This window comes from Hypanus sabinus, chromosome 22 (assembly GCF_030144855.1).
Source record: "Hypanus sabinus isolate sHypSab1 chromosome 22, sHypSab1.hap1, whole genome shotgun sequence".
NCBI classification, from domain to species: Eukaryota; Metazoa; Chordata; class Chondrichthyes; order Myliobatiformes; family Dasyatidae; genus Hypanus; species Hypanus sabinus.
The window spans coordinates 45,905,168-45,916,699 of NC_082727.1; positions in this window are offsets into that span (position 1 = coordinate 45,905,168).

Below are 11,532 nucleotides of genomic sequence, written 5' to 3' on the forward strand. Positions count from 1 at the left end.
TTGCTGATCTCCAAGGTCTTGAGCATGTCTAACAAGGTCCGATTAAACCTCTCGGGCTGGGGATCACCCTGTAGGCGACAGGGCGTGTTTCTCGACTTCTCAACTCCAAGCATGCCCTAACTCACGAATGAGTCTGCTCTCAAAATCCCATCCCTGATCCCTATGTATCCACCTGGGGAAGCCATAATAAATGAAATACTTCTCCCATAACACTTCGGCCACTGTGGACGCCCTCTGATCCTTGGTAGGAAAAGCCTGTGCTTACCTGGTGTAGTGCTCTGTAATGAATAAGACTTTTGCCGTGTTGCTGGCATCGGGTTCTATGGACTGAAAATCCATACACACCAGGTCCAGAGACCCCACACTATGCAAGTGGGACAAGGGAGCTGCCTGTGTAGGCAGTGTCTTCCGCCATATGCATCGAATGCATGACCTGCAATATTCTTCAACCTCCAACTTAATTCGGGGCCAGTAAAACAGACATTGCAAACAGACATTTTGCAGAACTGACACCTGTCCAGGGCAAGTTTTAACCCTTCAGCTTTCAGGTGGCCCAGCACCTTCAGTAGCCTCACTTCATGTTCTTCCAAGGTGAATCCAAACACTATGAGGTCATCCAGATACACCAATACCTCAAGTAAGTTCATATCCTCCATCATCTTCTCCATGACCTGCCAGAAGGTTGCAGGGGCTCACGATATGCCCTGGGGCATTCATTTGAACTGGAAGATCCCTGTCTTTGAAATCTCTGACCCCAGTCACAGCTACGTCGGCGCTGGTCTGCATTAAAACGAGAGTTGTGCCGGCCATTTTATCAAACCTCTGCCCACAATCGCAACTTTAATGGTACTTAACAGGCAAATTAACAATTCATCTAGAGTACCAATATCTACCCCACTGGTTCAATGCTCAGGGAAATCACACAGCATCCAACAAAATCAATACTGAAACGATACCCCCACAATTGTAACCCTTAAGTTCGGCCAGCAGCTTAATCTCCTCCAGCCTGGCCTAACTTGAGAAATCTTGTTTGGGTGGATGCTGTGTAATGTTCCCTGTTACAAATCAGTACCACAAATAACAAACTACACAATATGCAATTAAACGATTGAGCTTTATAATTCCTAATTTGACTATAGGTGAGTAAAGAAATAAGTAATAAAAAGGGCCCATTCTCATGAAACAGTCTAATGCACAACATTGGAGCTCACAGTTTTCCCGTCTATTAGTTCTCCATTGATTTTCCCCTTGGGTGTTGACAGCTTCTTCCACCAGGCCATCAGACTGATTAACACGCTGATTTGAGCGTATTTCTATGTTACATTAACTGTTCTATTTATTATAAATTATTATAAATCACTATGATTGCACATTGTACATTTAGACAGAGATGAAAATAAAGGTTTTTGTTCCTCATGTATTTTAAGGATGTAAGAAATAAAGACAATTCAATTCAATACTGATCCTAAACAGATTCCTCTGCAGTGACAAATTAATTTCATAGGATTTAATATGCTGGTCTACCCAATTCAATTTGCTGAAAATATCAGGAATGCAATCATACATCAATGCCTTGAGAAGGTATTCAGCCCCCAACCCTTCCTTCACATGAATGAGTATTGAATTTTGATCAATTTAACAGAGAATTTTTATTTGTGAATCACATGCTCCTTTTTCCCCACAGAAATAAACAGAAAATTGTAAGCATGAAAAACTAAAAATTCCAAAAACTGTAATGTCAGTAGTCCAGTAGTGTTCACCCACTTTGCTCAGTAATCAGTTGAACTACCTCCTGCGGTAATTACAGCCAGTAGCCTTTCTGGATAAGTCTCTTGTAGCTTTGCACAATGTGATGGAGCAAGAAACCCAATAGCATGAATGGCAGCGATGCTTCACTATCAGATGAGCTCAGTGCCTTCTATGCCCACTTTGAAAGGGAGAATATTTGTGAAGCTCCCTGTGATTTCTGTGTTGGAGGCCAATGTTAGTCTGTCTTTAAGGAGGGTGAATGGGTGAACCCTCACAAGGCAGCAGGCCGTGATGGCGTACCTGATAAGGCTCTGAAAACTTGTGCCAACCAACCAGCAGGAGTATTCAAGGGCATTTTCAACCTCTCACTACTGTGTCTGGAAGTACCCACCTGCCTCAAAAAGGAACAATTATACTAGTGTCTAAGAAGCGTATTGTGAGTTGCCTTAATGACTATCCACCCAGTAGCAGTCACATCTACAGTGATGAAATGATTTGGTTGGTCATGGCTAGAATGAATTCTTGCCTCAGCAAGGACCGGGACCCACTGCAATTTGCCTATTGCCACAATAAATCTATGGCAGATGCAATCTCAATGGCTCTTCACACGGCCTTAGATTACCTGGACAATACAAACACCTAGTCAGGATACTGCTCGTTGACTATAGCTCAGTGTTTGACAACATCATTCCCACAAACCTAATTGATAAGCTATAGAACCTGGGCCTCTGTACCACCCTCTGCAATTGGATCCTCAATGTCCTAACTGGAAGATCACAACCTGTGTGGACTGGCAATAATACCTCTCCCTCAGTGACAATGAACACTGGTGCACCTCAGGGATGTGTGCTTAGCCCACTGCTCTACTCTCTCTGCACCGAAGACTGTGTGTCTAGTCATACCTCAAATGCTGTCTATAAATCTGCTGATGATACAATCATTGTTGGCAGAATCTCAGATAGAGATGAGAGGGCATAGAGGAGCGAGATATACCAGCTGGTTAAGTGGTGTCGCTGCAAATTATCAGTGTAGGCGTGTTACAAATGAAGAGAGCAAAGTCGCCGCCCCCCCCCCTTTTGAGAATCGCAAGATCTCTATTATTTCGGGTCTGAGACCCAGGAACTGAGACAGATACACAGCATATCAGTAAATGAGAGAGAATAGACGCATGATAACAGAAAAAGCAGTTGTTATTGACAACGCAGGAATACACAAAGGTGGACTGTCTCCTATTGACAAAGAGAGAGATTACTGCTATCGTCTCTTGGAGAAGGAGTTGTGTATTGAGTACTGTACTATTCATTGAAACCCCTCAGGGACAACCAGAGTGGTCTGGTTGAGGGATTGCATCATCCCAACCTGATTGACCTCTGAGACCCCATGAGTGAGGGTAAAAGGAGGGTCTGGGGAACACCCCTCAGACGCACCAGGAGAAACGCTATGAGATCGGTGAGGGGGCTTGTGTGTGTGTGTCCACCCTTGCCTGGGTGACAAGTCCTCCACGGAACGGTCTCGCTAAAGGACGGATACGGATCAAGATCGTAAAAAGGTAAGTCAGCAAGTTAATAGCTGTTACTGCTTTCTCTCTATCTCTCTCTCTCCAACAATTGCAACACAGTGACAAACAAACACTGGAGCCTGTGTGAACTGAAACGAACTTTATATTTCCATTGTACAATTCATTATCCCCTAGACAACAATAGAGCTTATTTCTTATTGATGATTATTATACCCGCACTTTTAGGTTTAGTGTTGATGACATATATTATCTGTATATTTGCATTGATATTATTTTTGTGTATTTTTACTAATAAATACTGTTAAAAATAGTATCATCAGACTTCAATGGCTACTCCTATCTTTGCTGGTAAGACACCCAGTTACGGGGTTCATAACAGGCGAAAGAGTTGATTGTGGACTTCAGGAAGGCTAAGATGAAGGAACACAAACCAGTCCTCAGAGGGATCAGAAGTGGAGTGAGTGAGCAATTTCAAGTTCCTGGGTGTCAAGATCTCCGAGGATCGAACCTGGTCCCAACATATCAATGCAACTATAAGGAAGGCAAGACAACAGCTATATTACATTAGGAGCTTGAGGAGATTCGGTTTATCAACTAAAATACTGGGAAACTTATTTAGACATAACATGGAGAGCATTCTGACAAGGCTGCATCATTTTTGGTCTGGGGGGGGGGGAGAAGTGACTACTGCATAGGATCGAAAGATGCTCCAAAAAATCTTAAAATTTGTCAGCTCTGATTTCGGCAGCTTACTCAGAGTGACGGTTGGCATCACAGTAGGCTCTCTTACAAGTGCCTTTCTGTTCCAGTGACAGAGTTTAGAGGGGTGGCCTGACCTAGGCAGTGTAGTTGTGGTTTCATATTTTTAACATTCTTTTAACACTTTTTCACGATGGACTGCATTGAGTCCAAGGTATGTTCGGTGCCTTTGCTGTGGTCTTAAAGCCCTCCCCGGATTTATGCTTCTCTATTAATCATTTCCCTAACTTGTCTTGAATGCTCTTTTGTCTTAATTTTTCGTTTGGTCTGTTGCAGATGTCAGACCTTACAGAGAGAGGGGTCATTTATTCAGGTGATCCACCAATTTCCTATGTTAACAAATTTGGTGAGCTGATAAGGTAATATACTGTACAGTATTGCTCATGAGGAAAGTCAGTGTAGTAATTTCATAGGGGATAAATACATCTTCAGCCTCACAATTTTGCTTTTTTAATTTTTAGTAAATGGTTGATAGGTTTTTGAATTTTTCATTTGGTTTGAGACAATGCACAATATTTTAGATTAGCTCCAAAATTCCTACTTCAGTATATTTTAAATTTAGAAAATGAGATAGTAAAATGTGAAAAAAGTTGTGGGGGCTGAATACTTTTTCAAAGCACTGTATGTGTAATAAATATACTTGCATTTGATTCAGCTGATCACTATTGTATGAAATGATGTGTGCTTTAAGCAACTGCCATTTCTCTGAAGTGAGAGAAATAAATGTTAATGTGGCAATTGTGCTTCCAGAATGTTCTGTTACTTCTGTCTTTCATTAATACGTAATTCATTGGAAATTGAGAATGGCTTTTGCATAGACCATTTGATTCAATACAATTTTTGGAATGTGCTGGATGTGGGATGATTTTATAACATTTTTAAAATAATGTTGGGTAAAAATAGTTGAAAATTTAAAAGTAATTGTAATAAGTGAATATCAGACTTCTCTATATTACAGGCCAGATTTTCAATTTATTTAATTGCACTTCAGAGGAAATGTATTATATTAATATGTAACTGTAAGCCTGGCTTCGTTAGATCAGCAGAAATATTTAGAACTTGATAAAAAGCTGATTTAAAATAAGGCCTCTTCTAAATGCCAAAGGGTACAGGGAAATATGTGGCGTATTCTTACATAATTTTTCGCTTTTTTCCTGTAAAAACTATAAGATAACCTGTGCAAGTAAATGCCTTTTAAACAACGTTGATTAGCAAACTGTTAATTCCTCATTTCCACACATATGTGCAGCAGTATACCACAGTATTTCCACAGTATACCGATCTCTGCAGAATTTATTAAAGATGTAAATTTTCCTTGATATAAACACAGCAAAAGTTAATTTCAAGGTAACATTATTTAGGCTATATGGCTATTTCCCTGGCTTTTAGCTACTTTGATATTGCCTCTTTTTTTCCCCTGCATAAGCTTTCGTGTACATTTTTAATGATTGCTTTGTCACTGCACAGTTTACTGAGTGCTTTCAGGGATTGATAGACAGAGGAAAAGCTTCAGGGATTATTTGGAATGCCGGGGCATTAATAGAGACAAGTACCAGTTCTTAAAAAAAAACTGATAAGCTACAAGCAGTGATTAGTTTTGAAATTGAAAGAACAGCTTTGAAAACAAATGGAGCTACCTCACAGCTAGAGGACACTCAACAGATTTTGTTTTCAATCTGACGAGATATTCTTGAATACATTAGACAATGTACAGCGATGGGACTACATTAATCAGCCTACATCAAACCAGGTATTAGACATTTTCAGTTAAGTTATTTCACCTCATTGTTTTAGAGATCAAAGGAAGTTCCAGACCTGACTTATTACTTGCCTCATGGGCATATTTGGCATCATGGACCTTTTACTCTCCTCCCATCTGGTAGGCACTACAGGAGCCTCCACTCCTGCACCAGTAGGCACAGGAAGAGCTTCTTCCCTGAGGCTGTGACCCTGCTGAACCTTACATCACAGCACGAAGCAGTATTGCACCCATATTGTACTGTCTCAGTACTTTTATATTTGTGTGCTATAGCACTTAATTTTTATTTGCAGTTAATTTGTAAAACTATTCTTTGCATTTCTGATTAGATGCTAACTGCATTTCATTGGCTTTGTATCTGTACTCAGCACAATGACAATAAAGTTGAATCTAATCTAATCTAATCTAATTCATCACTTACCACATAGGCATATTTGCCATCCCATTCATCAAAATATTGAAATGAACAATATTATTGGAGCTATTGAAATTCCATTGAATTACCTGTTATTTTTGTTCTTAAAGAGTATAAAAACTGTACATACTTCCAGTTTGGAGAGTTTCAACTGAGAGTGCCTCCAAGAGAATGGTTGTTTATCATGCTGAATAATTGCAGCTACCAGCTTCAATCTCCTTGTAGCTTTAGTCACCATCTCAACAGTTGTCCTCAAAATCACAAAAGAGATGACATAGGATCAGAAGTTGCAGAATCCTTGTGGGTAGAGTTAAGAAATTGCAAGGGTGACAAACACCATATGGGAGTTAAGTACAGGCCTCTGAACAGTAGCCAAGATGTGGGTGACAAATTACAATGGGAGATAGAAAAGGCATGTCAAAAGGGCAAAGTTATGAAACTCATGGGGGATTTCAATATACACGTAGATTGGAAAAATTGGGTTGGTGCTGGATCCCAAGAGAAAAAAATTGTAGAATGTCTACAAAATGGATTTTTAGAGCAGCTTGTAGTTGAATCCACTAAGGGAAAGGAAATTCTAAATTTGGTGTGGTATTATGAACCAGAGTTGATTAGGAGTTTAAGGTAAAGGAATCAATAGGAGGCAGTGATCATAATATAATCAACGTCACCCTGCAATATGAGAGGGAGAAGTTAAAGTTAGATGTATCAGTATTACAGTGGAATAAAGAGAATTATAGAGACATGAGAGAGTAACAGGCCAAAGTTGATTGGAAGGGGACACAAGTCGTGATGACAGCAGAGCAGTAATAGCTGGATTTTCTGCGAGCAGTTTGGAAGATGCAGGATAGAAACAGCCCAAAGAAAAGGTAATCTCGGAGCAGGATGACACAACCATGGATGACCAGGAATGTTAAATCCAACAAAATAAAACAAAGTAGTGGGCATATAATAGACAAAAATTAGTGGGAAGTTCAAGGTTTGTGAAGCTTACAAAAGGCAACTAAAAATGCCATAAGGAGGAAAAAAATGAAATGTGAATGAAAGCTAGCCAATAATATCAAAGAGGTTAACAAAAGTTTTTTAAAGATATATAAAGAGTAAAAGAGAAGCAAGAATAGATACCAGACCACTGGGGAATGATGCTGGAGAGGTTATAATGGGGGAGAAGAAAATAGAGGATGAACTGATTAAGAATATTGCATTAGTTTTCACTGTGGAAGACGCCAAGAATTTGTTGGAAATTTGGGAGAAACGAGTGCAATTGCTATGAGTAGGAAGAGGGTGCTTGGGAAGCTGAAAGGTCTGAAGGTAGGTGAGTCATCTGGACCAGATGGTCTGCACTCCAGGGTTCTGAAAGAGGTAACTGAATAGATTGATAATGATCTTTTGAATCTGACGTCTGACGAATCTTATAGAATTTTTTGAAGATGTAACTAGTAGAGTGGATAGGGGAGAGCCAGTGGATGTGGTATATTTAGATTTTCAAAAGGCTTTTGACAAGGTCCCACACAGGAGATTAGTGTGCAAACTTAAAGCACACGGTATTGGGAGTATGGTATTGATGTGGATAGAGAATTGGTTGGCAGACAGGAAGCAAAGAGTGGGAGTAAACGGAACCTTTTCAGAATGGCAGGCAGTGACTGGTGGGGTACCGCAAGGCTCAGTGCTGGGACCCCAGTTGTTTACAATATATATTAATGATTTAGATGAGGGCATTAAATGCAGCATCTCCAAGTTTGCAGATGACACGAAGCTGGGCGGCGGTGTTAGCTGTGAGGAGGATGCTAAGAGGATGCAGGGTGACTTGGATTGGTTAGGTGAGTGGGCAAATTCATGGCAGATGCAATTTAATGTGGATAAATGTGAGGTTATCCACTTTGGTTGCAAGAACAGGAAAACAGATTTTTATCTGAATGGTGGCTGATTAGGAAAAGGGGAGGTGCAACGAGACCTGGATGTCATTGTACACCAGTCATTGAAGGTGGGTATGCAGGTACAGCAGGCGGTGAAAAAGGCAAATGGTATATTGGCATTCATAGCAAAAGGATTTGAGTACAGGAGCAGGGAGGTTCTACTGCAGTTGTACAAGGCCTTGGTGAGACCGCACCTAGAATATTGTGTACAGTTTTGGTCCCCTAATCTGAGGAAAGACATTCTTGCCATAGAGGGAGTACAAAGAAGGTTCACCAGATTGATTCCTGGGATGGCAGGACTTTCATATGAAGAAAGACTGGATTGACTAGGCTTATACTCACTAGAATTTAGAAGATAGAGGGGGGGATCTTATTGAAACATATAAAATTCTAAAGGGATTGGACAGGCTAGGTGCAGAAAGATTGTGTCCGATGTTGGGGAAGTCCAGAATGAGGGGTCACAGTTTAAGGATAAAGGGGAAGCCTTTTAGGACTGAGATGAGGAAAAACTTCTTCACACAGGGAGTGGTGAATCTGTGGAATTCTCTGCCACAGGAAACAGTTGAGGCCAGTTCATTGGTTATATTTAAGAGGAAGTTAGATATGGCCCTTGTGGCTAAAGGGATCGGGGGTATGGAGAGAAAGCAGGTACAGGGTTCTGAGTTGGATGATCAGCCATGAATATAGTGAATGGCGGTGCAGGCTCTAAGGGCCGAATGGCCTACTCCTGCACCTATTTTCTATGTTTCTATGTTTCAAGATTCACTATATTCTGGCATGGTTCTGGTGCACTGGAAAATTGCAAATGTCTCTCCAATCTTCAAGAAGGCAGGGTGGCAGAAGAAAGGAGATTGTAGGCCAGTTAGCCTGACCTCAGTGATTAGGAAGATGTTGGAACTGATTGTTAAGCATGAGTTTTTGGGGTACTTGGAGGCACATGATAAAATAGGCCAAAGGTTTCCTTAAGGGAAAATCTTGCCAGACAAGTCCGTTGGAATTCATTGAGGAAATAGTAAGCAAGATATACAAATAAGAATCGGTGATGTTGTGTACTTGGATTTTCAGAAAGCCTTCATCAAGGTGCTGCACATGAGGTTGCTTCGCAAAGTAAGAGCCCTTGCTATTATATACTAGCATGTCTTGAGCATTGGCTGACTGGCAGGAGGCAAAGAGTGGGAGTAAAGGGAGCCTTTTCTGGTCAGCTGCCGGTGACTAGGAGAATGGGCAAAGAAGAGGCAGATGGAATACAGTGTTGGGAAGGGTATGGTCATACACTTTGGTAGAAAGAATAAAAGTTTAGACTAATTTATAAACAAGCAGAAATTCAAAAATCCGAGGTGTAAAGAAACTTTGGAGTCCTTGTGCAGAATTCCCTAAAGGTTAACTTGCAGGATGAGTCTGTGGTGAGGAATGTGAATGCAATGTTAGAATTAATTTTGAGAGGATGAGAATATAAAAAGGCAGCCGGTGATGTAGTGGCATCTGTACCAGAATTCAAATCTGGTTTGAATCTGGCCAGCTCCTTGCTCACTCTCTATCCGTGCTAGGTTGAGAGTCAACCTAGCAAATTGGCCTCATTTAAAAAAAACAGACAAATGCTAAAGATTCGGCAAGGTTGCTGCCACAAAGCACGGAGAGGAACAAGAAGAATATAAAAACAAGGATGTAATGCTGAGGCTTTATAAAGCACTGTTGAGGCTCAGTTAGAGTATTGTGAGCAGTTTTGGACCCCTTATTTAAGAAAGGATGTGCTGACGTTGAAGAGGGTCTAGAGGAGGTTCACAGGAATGATTCCAAGAATGAAGGGGTTATCATATGAGGAGCGTTGGATGGCTCTAGGCAGTACTCACTGAAATTTAGAAGAATGGGGATGGGGAATGTCATTGAAACCTCTTGAGTGTTGAAAGGTCTAGGTATAATGCATGTGCAGAGGATGCTTCCTATAGTGGGGAACTCTAGGACCAAAGGGTACAACCTCAGAATAGAGGGACGTCCACTTGGAGTAGAGGTGAGGATGGATATCTTTAGCCAGAAAATGGTGAATCCGTGGAAGTCATTACCACAGCTGTGGAGGTCAGTTCATTGGGTATATTTAAAGTGGAGCCTGATAGATTCTTGATAATTCAAGGTGTGAAAAGCTACAGGGAGAAAGGTGCAGAATGGGGTTGAGAGGACGAATATATCAGCCATGATGAAATGACGGAGCAGACTCGATGGGCCAGAAGGCCTAATTCTGCTCCTATGTCTTATGGGCTAACTCTTTTGCCGTTGAATTCAATCAGCACTTGTTTGCTTGGTGCCTTGATGACAGAATGACCTGCAAAGTAACTGGTGATGCAGATGAAAGTACTGATCAGACTTTATACAGGTTAGACTTTTTCAAATGTAACTCGTCTACTGAGCTTAAATGTTACTATTTTTTTTGCAGTGAACATAGACAATTTTTTTTTTATTTGTGTTTGGATGGTACAATATGCTCCTGGGTTTCAATTACATTGGATCATTGTGACTTCAGAACCTAGCTTTGCAATACAAAATAGAGACTGCCTTTGTGTCAACATTTCATATTAACACTGTAATATAAAAACCACATAATCATTGAGTATTACAGCACAGAAACAGGTCATAAAGCTCCTGTTGTAATTTTTCCACTTCGCCCTCGCCATGTTATTAAATTAAACCAAAACTTAACAGTGGAAAACATAATCATAAATTGAAGTTGTTCCACACATTGAAATTTTCTTTTATTCATGTAAGGTAGTTGCAGAATGTCATGAGTTACAAATAATCAAATGGTGCATTTGCCATCTGTGGTTTTATTGGCAATAAAAAGAATTACTGCTGCCGTTACATCTTGCAGGCACAAGCCACTGATGAAAAATATATGCATAAATTTTCTCTCTCTTTCCCTCCCTCTCCCTCTCCTTCCGCCTCTCCCCTGCCCTCTTGCCCTCCTCCCACCCTCTCCTCCTCCTCCCCCCCTTTCTTTATATACAGTTTTTTAAAATACCAAATTAATGAATATGTAAAATCTGCAGAAGTGAGCATTTCTTGACTTGCTTTTATTTATTATTTAAGTTCCCAGGAATAAGTGATAAAATATTGGTGGGTGAATAACAGTTAGGAGTTTTTATCAAAATGACTATTTGCATTTTCACTTTAATTCAGCCATAAAAAAATACAGCACAGGAACAGGCCCTTTGGCCCATCTAGTCCACACTGAAACATTTAAACTGCCTTCTCCCATTGACCTGATCGGGGACCATAACCCTCCATATCCCTATCATCCATGTACCTATCTAAACTTCTCTTAAATATTGATATCACGCTTGCTTGCACCACTTGTGCTGGCAGCTTATTTCACACTCTCACAACCCTATGAGTGAAGACGTTTCCCCTCATATTCCTCTTAAAC